The following is a 10,486-nucleotide window of genomic DNA, read 5'->3' on the forward strand; positions in this document are numbered from 1 at the left end:
TACCCCTCACCCCCCTTCCCTCTGGTAACCACCATACTGTTGTCTGTGTCTATGAGTTTCAGTTTTTCATCCCACATGTGAGTGAAATCATATAGTTCTTAGTTTTTTCTGATTTATTTCACTTAGCATAATATTTTCAAGGTCCAAGGTCCATCCATGTTGTTGCAAATGGCAGTATTTCATCTTTTCTTATGATTGAGTAGCATTCCATAGTATATGTGTCACATCTTCCTCACCCAATCCTCGATTAAAGGACATTTTGGTTGTCTTCATGTCTTGGCCACCATGAATAATGCAGCTGACATGATTATTTATATAGATAATTCTAAAGGGAAGTCTATTTTTGAGTAACTGTATACACACACACACACACACACACACACTAATGCAAAATAATTTAAACCGGAGAAATGGCAGTCTCTGTGTGTTAGATTTAGCATATTTTTACTATGGTAAAATACATATAATACTTAGCATTTTAGCCATTTTAAAGTATATAAATCACAGGCACTTATTACATTCACAGTGTTGTACATCTATTACCACTATCTAGTCCCATAACTTTTATATCACCTTTTCCTTGGAGTTTATCTATGTATTTATTGTGTCATATGGTCATATGTAAGCAAAGCATAGGGAATATACTCAACAATATTGTGATAAGTACATATGGTGTCAGGTGGGGCACTGGAAATATTGAGAGAATAGTATGTAAAGTATGACTGTCTAATCTCTAAGCTGTACACCTGAAATCAAGACAAAATAAAACTGAAAGAAACAAAAGAAGCCAAATAAGAAAAAAATTTCAAGATTGATCACAGTATCAAATTGCACAGGTTTGGCAAAAGAAATAAGGACCTGAGGTGTCCTTTGAAATGGTCAATGATGAGATCATTGGCGATTGAAGCAAAAGCATTCTCAGTGGTATAACTGCGACAAAGCTTGACTGAAGTAGGTTGAATTTTAGAAATTCAGCTGTGAAAGTGAGAAAAGAGTGAGGGAAGTTGCTAGAAAAAAACATGTAAATGTCTGTATTATGAATTTCATAATAGATTCTTATGTTTTTCATTTACCTTTCTATACCGAAGTTTATAAAAATCATTATGAATACAAATAACAAGTACTTATTAAGTTTTTTTTATTTATTCAATATGTCATCAGTTCTTAAAGGCTTATTCATATTGAAAAAAGATAATTTTCTCTTGACTTATTAGGATAGTCATTTTAAATGTACAACTTTTCCTCACATTTAAGTAATATTAAGTAAAAAATTGAGCTCTCTTATATACTCTAATCATTTAACTTTTATGATCCTTCCGTGTTGAAAGTGATAAAGCTTTTAATACACTGGAGCTGACTACCAGAAGCTTAGAAATACTTGCATTAATTGAGAATTTGTCAGTTCGTTACTCCTGGGTACATGTGGATAAGTCACACTGGTATTAGTAGAATCAAAAAAAAATGTAATGCAATAAGCCTTTTATTTTTAATACGATTTGTGGCTCATGGCATGTGCTACTTCTTAAAATATGAATTTAGAAAATCTTAGGCTGAGCGCAGGGAAAGCAGCATATTTTCCTACATTGGAATTTACACCTGCAGTACTATCTAAAATAATTCTGTAGGTCTGTATTCAACCAGCAGTGCCAGATCCTACACTAAACACCAGAGGTACAAGCATCAGGAAGACATGCCTTGGAGTAATTTTTTACAAACCACATCTTAAGATCAATTAGCAATTTGTTAAATCAGTGTATTGGGTTGCACCAATATCTCTTAAGAAATAAAGTGGAATAGAAAATATCAAAGTACATTTCCCATAGTAAATATAAATATTGATAAATAAAATTTAATTTCAGTTGTATGCATCACTCACATAAAAACACATTTCTTACTATGGGTGAAGGCAAAACAATTGAAAGCTAATATTCTAGAACATCTCATAGTCCAGGACGGTGATTGGGAATGGAGAGGGTGTTTGGTGATACATATGTAAAGAGAGCATTTCAATATAATAATATAAGTGCTATGACAAAACGATGTTTAGGGTTGTATGGAAACTGGGGACGGGCATTTATTTAACCCAGCCTATAGAGAAACAGGAATCTTTAAGAAGGAAATCAACACAGTTATCTACCCATTATACTATTTAACAATGGGAGATTATTGTTAAATGAATTCTAAAGGTATTATGTAAAAATAATTTAAAGTACTGCTCTTAAAAATATTTTTATGCCTTATAAAATTTGGTACAATACTGATTAGATATTCAGACTTCACAGGTTACAATAATATGTTCTACAACCAGATTAGGAGGAAAAGGCTATATGATAATTTTTACCCACAAATTTTGTTTCAGAGTAACTTTTTAATTTATAATTATAAAATGCCCTAAAATAAGAATTATGTTGTTCACATATGGATACTATTTCAAATTTATATTTTTACTCTTTGAAGTAGGTAACTTCATATTAAAGAAAAAAGGAGTACAGATCCAAAATGCAGCATACATATTAAAACATTTCTCTTAGGCTTTCCTATATTATCGCCAAACAAATGGAGAGACTCACCTTCATTCAAACGTTGATTTTTATACCACACTACAGAGTCTCTGGGGATGGGAATGTTTCAGGTTTCAATAACCACTTACCTGGGGTTGATTCTAAGCCTATATTCAGTGGCAGATCCATATTTTCCAATATTGAACAGTTTCTTCTGAATTTCCCACACATATTTCAAATTCAACATTATCAAAATAATTTTTGTATTTTATGACAAAAATAAGATTTTCTTTTATGTACCCTACCTGGTTAGGGGCATCACCATCTAACTAGTCACTTGAGTCAGGAAACTAGACGTTATCTTAGATTCCTTCCTCTCCAGCATGTATCATTTTCAATTAATTCATCAGATCAATGAATCTCCCAAGCCAAATTCACCATCCTCTCTTTTTATTTGCCTTCCACTGTTTTAGTTCAACTCATCTCTTATAATAGTTTAGTAGCCTCCCTACTTCTTTCCTATCTTGGCCTTCTCTAATCCAAACCCTTCTGTGATGAAAGTGATGTTTCCATAAAAGAAATCTAATAATGTTTTTCCTCCACTTAAAGTTCTTTAATAGCTCTTAATGCATTCATTGGTTGCTTCTTTTATGTGCCCTGATGAGAGATCCAACCTGAAACCTTGCATATGAGGAGGATACTGAGTTACCCAGTCAGAGCAACAGCTTCTTATTTCTAAAAAATAAGAACCTTAGCATATGATGTCAGTCCAGAAGGTATCCAGCGTGTAATATGAAAAATAGAGATATTTATTGAAGAAGATACAAGAAATATTGTACGCAGGACAACGACACCTCAGTCCCCTTCAAAGTAGGTACCCTGGGACCTCACACAGTTCTCCCAATCACCATCAGCTGCCCCATTGCATTTTTCTGAATCTCATTGATGGTCTGAAATTTCTTCTCTTTCAAAGATGATTTTAGTTTTGGGAAAAGCCAGAAGTCACTGGGCACCAAATCTGGGCTGTAGAGGGGCTGAGTCACCTGGATGATTTGATGTTTCACAAAAAAACTCTGCATGAGGCATGATACATGAACAGACATGTTGTAGTGACAAAGCTGCCAATCACCAGTTGCCCATAGCTGCGGCCTTCTGAATCATTTGAATAGTTTCTGCAGAGAAATGTTCAAGCTTAACACAAAATTGGATGCAGAAGCATTGTTCTACTTGCTCAGTCATTTTGAATGTGATGGTCACACAGCACACATGCTCACTCAACAGCATCTACACCCCCACTGATTAATAAAGTTGTCATTGTCCATGCATGTGAATTCCCATCCACTCTCCTTGGCTTCCAGGTTACATCGATGCCATGCAAACCATTCAGGTTACATTAACAATGGCTGGACTTTTTCTGGACAGACTATGTACAAGACCCTACTAGTAGCTTATCTTCAAAGATAGTAAGCATATTATACATTATTATTTCTCCAGCTCAATAACCCATTAACATGCTTAATGTCAGCTGTCCCTTCTTGGTTGGTACCTGCTTTCCAGCTGCAACTCCCATTGCCACTTTCCCTTCATGTACACATCATTTTCTAGCAATACTAAGCCATTTGTGGGTGCCTGAGGACACAGTTCTGTCTCAACTTGTGACTTTTCACAGCCTAGTCCTTTTTCTTGCAATTATAGTTTTCCTTTACCATTTATGCTTCAGGGCTCAACATAAATACTCCCACATGGTTTTACACCTATCTTTTTTTCTGAACTTTGTGAAATTTTCTTTTCTCAAATCCCTGAATTATCAAGGCAAAGTTAACTATTGCTTCTTCTGTATTATCATTGTCTCCTGTAATAATATTTGAGAATTTTTAATATTTGTTGTATAAGTATTTTATTAATATAGTATAATAATTGTGTTATTATTATATTATAATGCTTATATTTCCATAGTTGTTTTTTTTATCCCCACTTTCAAGGGTTGGGGACTTATCCAATTTTGTACCCTGAGCATGGAGTGCAATCTGGCACCTAGGAAATAAATGCAATAAAGACCTGTTAGATAATTTAATTAACATAAGACAAAAACAGAAATACCATTAAGTGATTGTTGTTTTAAATATGTGCTCTCCTCCGTAAAGACTCCATGGCAAGAATGTGTGATTGTTATGGCACATCTAAATTAAACCTGAAGATGATTATTGTTGTTATATGTTTATACACAATTAAAACCTTACCGTTATTATGCTACTTCTGTTTATTCGCTATTTGAGAGACTACTTTCGACTTTATCAGGATCTTTTTATACACCTCATTATTCACTTTGCATCATGGAATCTCTTTTCAAAATGGAAAAGCAAATGGGGGTGGGGGATGGGCAGCCAGAAGAGAGGTTAATTTGGTATGAATAAATCTTGGCATAAATAGTGCTTTTTCTTCATGAATTATTTAACATTTCCTTGAACATTTTACTCAGAATTTATTTATCAGACTGTAATTTCTAAGATTCACTTTTTCCCTTCCTGAAAATTAGAAATGTTTCTTATCTTAAAAATCAAAGTTGATTATCTCTAGGCAATTGTTATTTCTCATGTTATTCGGCATTCCTCAACAAATCTCTGACAGTTCTTTGATCACATATATTAAAGGTGCTATTCATGTGGTTTTTAAAAAGTATGATTCAACCAAGGAGATGAATTCATTGAAATGACTACACTTTTATTTCTTACCAATTTCTGTTTGCTTTAAAATTTGAAGACCATTCCCTTTAAGTAGGCAAAATAGGAGAAAAATACAGGGATAGTTGGGGTTTTTCAAAACATGTTAACACTGTACCAACAGCCCCAAACAGCAAACCCACACCCACTTCATTCTCCTTCATCTTCTTACTGAAAAATGTATTTCAATTTTATTTCTTAATTATAGCCTATTTCAAAATGTGAATCTATTAGGAATTTAGTTATCCTAATTACCACTTCTATAGGCTTCTTGGTATGTATGTTCTTCCCATCTTCTATATATAGCCTTTAGTGTCTCCTTTTGGCATTTTATTCACATTGTTTTATTCCATTGTAGCTCCCTGTTTATTATCAATAGAATACATTGTACTTCCTGCACTTAATCTCAAACTTCTCAACTACCTTAAGTTCCTTTTCCATGTCGGTCTCCGACCATGGTTTCAAGATACTCTTTTTTTCCTCAATTTTTGAAATACTCTTTTCTAAAATCCACTGTCTATATTTGACTACAGTCTGCACCTTATAGACTTTTCTCTCAGGTGGCCCATCTGCTCCACATCACCAATCAATTCTTTCTTATTTAAAATTAACTACAGAATAATGTTCCCTGTAGTCTCTTCTGACCTGTTGAGGGATGAGATTGTGAGAAATATGTGACAAGAATTTATCATAAGATATGCTTTTACAGAATTTGATTTCTTGTAGATGCAGAGATAGATGTGATAAAGAGTAATATATTCAAAACAACTCTGAATTTCCGGGACTTTATGTAATGCTCTACCACTTATTATTTGTGGGAGTTTAAGAAAATTACTTATCAACTCTGATCCTATTTCTTTATCTGTAAAATTAAGTTAAAAATATCTCCTAAAATGGGGTGGTGGGGGATGGAATCAAATGAGGTGAAGAGATTAACAAAAGAACATGTATGCACAACCCATGGACATGGACAACAACATGGGGACTGGCTTGGAGTGGGGACAGGGTGGGGCTGGGTGGAGGTGGGGAAAGGGAGAAAAAGTGGGAACAACTCTAACAGCATAAAAAATAAAAATACAGATTTTTTTCAAAAATACCTCCTAGAGTTGTTATGAGGATCAAATGAAATGATTATAAGAATTTAATTAATATATGGCTGGTAAAATATAAATAATATTATGTATTATCAAATATTTTATTATCATTATCCTTCTTAAAACATTGATGAAGTATATGATATGATATTTAAAAGTCTAAAATAATTAAAATGCCAAAAAATCTTCAATATTAGAAATAGAGCAAAGCTAAAGGAAGAAGTATGATAAGCTAAATCCTTTTTTGTTCAGCTTTATTGAGGTATAACTCACAGATAAACACTGTGGAAAGATTCCCACCACTGAGGTAATTAACACACCCATCACCTCACATGTTTACGATTTTTGTGTGCGTGAGAACACTTAAGTTCTATTCTCTTAGCAAGTTTTTCAGATATGAAGTTTATGTCTTTTAAATATCTTCTCCCTATTTGCCCACTCCTCCGGCTGTGGCAATCACCATCTTCTCTCTATTTCTATTAGTTTCAATTTTTTTTTTAGATTCCTCATATAAGTGATACCATGCATAATTCATCTTTTTCTTTCCGGTTTATTTCACTTAGCATGATGCTCTCAAGGTTCATCTATGTTGTCGCAAATGGATGGCAGGATTTTCTTCTTTTTTAAGGCTGAAGAATAGTTTATTTTATTTGTGTCTGTTCATCCATCAGCCACCACTTGGTTTGTTTCTATGTTCTTAGCTACAATGAACACAGAAATACAGACATCTCTTCAACATAGTGGTTTCATTCACTTTGGATAACTATCCAGAAGTGGGATTGCTGGATCATACTTTAAAATTTTTGAGGACCCTCTACCATGTTTGCCATAGTCACTATCTTTGAGGAAACCAGAAAAGCACTCAATAGACACTATGACATTTGTGGCAGATTGACGTCATAGGTATCCACACCCTTTGCAAGATAATTTTACAGCAGTTCTCACCAAGAAGTAAAGTCTATTTCCCCCAACCCTTAAAGCCTTGGCCAGTTAATAATGTGGTGGAAGGGATAACGTGCCAGTTCCAAGCCTAAGATCCAAGAGTTCTTGTGCATTTCCACTATCACTTGGACCCAGCCATCACCATGAGAATAAGCCTTGACTAGGAAGAGAAACCAGGAGAAGCAAAGCGAAGCATCTCAGGCAAGGCCATGGCAGGCCAACCAGCCCCCAGGGGACCCCCAACTGACCACAGACCCATGACTGAGCCCAGATGACATCAGTCAAGCCCAGCCAAATTAGCAGATTAGACCAGCCTACCCACACATTCATAAGTAAAAAATCAGTGTATGTTTTGTGCCACTGAGGTTGTGTGGTTGCTTATTTCACGACATTATTGTGGTAATAGAGAACTGATACAGAACCAGAGTTCAGAAAGACTCCAGTTAAAATATACCAAAATCAGACATGACAGTTTACCAGCTCTTCAGTATCTATTTATAGAAAATTTTCAAGGTTTGCCCTGACTGATGTGTCTCAATTGGTTGGGCATCACCCCACAAAGCAGAAGGTTACAGGTTTGATTCCCAGTCAGGGCACATACTTGGGTTGTGGGTTCAATCCCCAGTCTGGGAACATATGAGAGGCAACCAGTTGGTGTTTCTCTCCCTTCCCTCCCCTCTCTCTAAAAATAAATAAATAATTTTTTTTTAAAAAAAGAAATATTCAAGGTTTGCCGTGGGAGTTTCTTTTATCTTGCTCTACTTATGAGAGGTGAGGCATGGAAGACAGTGTGAGAGGAATTAGACATGAACACCTAGAAAGCAAAGTTTTAGTTGGGGCTGTGCTGCTAAGTAACTGGGGCCTTGAATAAGATACCATATTTTTCAGACTATAAGACACACTCCCCCCCCCAAATTTGGGAGGAAAGTGGGGGTGCGTCTTATAGTCCGAATGTACCTTACCTGGCTCACTACAGGGTTTCTGCTTTAAAGGATGTTATTAAATATTTTACCACATTTTTTGCTTCAAATTTTTTTTTCCTATTTTCCTCCTCTAAAACCTAGGTGCGTCTTATGGTCTGAAAAATATAGTAAATTGTTTTTCCAGGACAGTTGTTCCCAAATCTGGCCATGGAATTAAAGTGTTGGGGAAATTTTTTGTTTGGAGATTTTTTTTAAAAAAATTGATTCGCAATAGGTCAGAAGTGTTAGCAGAAATTAAAGCTGGTTATCAGGAAAACATGGGATCTCAAAGCCTCAGCTTTCCTATTTCTAAGTAATTTCTATGGTTTGTTCCCCATGACTTTCTTTGTTATCAGTCTTTTCTTTGATGACTTATTTTTGTGAATAAATTTACATAAGAAGTAAGTGGTTTTCTTAACTTCAATGGTATTTGTCCCTCACCGTCTGGCTTATTTCACTTAGCATAATGCTCTCCAGTTCCATCTATGCTGTTGCAAAGGGTATAAGCTCCTTCTTTCTCTCTGCTGCATAGAATTCCATTGTACAATGGGCAGGGGGAGTGGGGAGGGGACAGTGAGGAGAGGGGATTACAGGAACTACTTTAAAGGACACATGGACCAAATCAAGGGGTTGGGTGGAGGTGGGGGAGGGAGGGGGTTTGGCTGGGGTGGGGTGGAGGGATGGGGAGAAAAGGCACACAACTGTAATTGAATGACAATAAAAAATTTTTTTTTAAAAAGTGGTGAATTGGCACCTAATAAATCAAAGGCCCTCTTTAGCAGTGAATAAACTGCTCCAATGTGAGAAGTTCTATTTATTTCCTATGTAAATTATGTGTAAATGCACAGCAAAAGTAGTCTGCTCTGGTAGGTAGAGTTCTAAAATGGTCATCAAATTACTAGCCCCTGGTGTACAAGCATGCCTTCTCTCGATTATTTAATCAAAAGCAATCTAGGGGCTGGTGTCAATACTTGTATTTTATAGATATAATTAAGGTACCAAGTCAGTTGACATAATGATAAAGGAATTATTTTCAGTGAGCCTGGCCTAATCAAGTGAGCCCTTTAAAGAAACCAGGTTCTCCCTGGCAAAGGAAATTCAAAGCGTGGGAGAAATTTGTGTGAGGGAGATTCTCTGCCGCTGGCTTTGGGTACAGAAGGGACCACACAGCGATGAATTTCAGTGGCCTCTAAAAGTTGAGAGTAGACCCTGGGCAACTATTGGCAAGGAAACAGGGATGTCAGACAAACAACCGTGCCCCCCGCCATGTGAGCTCCAGATGGGACCCGTAACTAGCATCTTGAACTGAGAATGCAGGTGAGCTGTCCCCAGGCTTTTTACCTATAGAACTATGAGCTAATAAGTGGTGGGTTTTTTTAAAGCCATGAAGTGTGTGATAATTTATTGGATGGCATTTAAAAAACTAACACACTGATGTAAAGAATTTCTTATTTGAATTTTGGAATTCAGAAGCTGAGTTTCCTAGATCCATAGCTATAATTGATTAATGACCAAAAACAAGCCAATGCGTTTTACTCTGTTGAATTCTATACCAGACAGCTTAAGTTACACAGTTATATATCTAGTTTAAAATAGCTCCTTACAACAAATACACAAGCAAAGTCTTTACTGTATTGGTCCTCTGTTCTGCTGTACGAAAAGACTCATCTACCTACCATAAAAAAGACTTAATTTTAATTATGAATTTAGCCAAAAAAAGTATGTTATTCCAGAAAAACCTCAGCTACCAATGCCGACATACTTTCTAGATAATATAAGTATTTTACATGTTCAATTTTTCATACCTCTGAAATATTTATTAATATAACATTTTATTCTTTTGTCTTAATGCTCTATTGGTAATGCTAAGCTAGTATTCCGGAAGAAATCACTGCTCTAAAGCAAGGGAAGGGAGACATCTATCCAGTTTGCCTGGTAAAATACCCTGAGGAATCTCTTTAAAGCACATTTGCACAATGAGATATGCGTATTTAGAATTTCAACAGCTTTTTTTTTCTTTTAATGATTGCTTTGGTGCTGACATTATTAAAATAAAGAGATCGCATTAAAATTATCATGATAAAAGAGCAACGGAATTTGTTTATTTTACAAAAAGTATCGGCTGCCATCTCTTGGACTTTCTGAGCATTGCACTTTTCAAAAAAAAACTATCAGATTAGGCCTTCAGCCTTTAACATTGCTAGAATTTCTTCAAGAAAGAAATAACAAAATTGTAGTATTATTTGCATGTCCTTGATTATCTCACT

Source organism: Desmodus rotundus, chromosome 2, assembly GCF_022682495.2.
Source record: "Desmodus rotundus isolate HL8 chromosome 2, HLdesRot8A.1, whole genome shotgun sequence".
Lineage (NCBI taxonomy): Eukaryota > Metazoa > Chordata > Mammalia > Chiroptera > Phyllostomidae > Desmodus > Desmodus rotundus.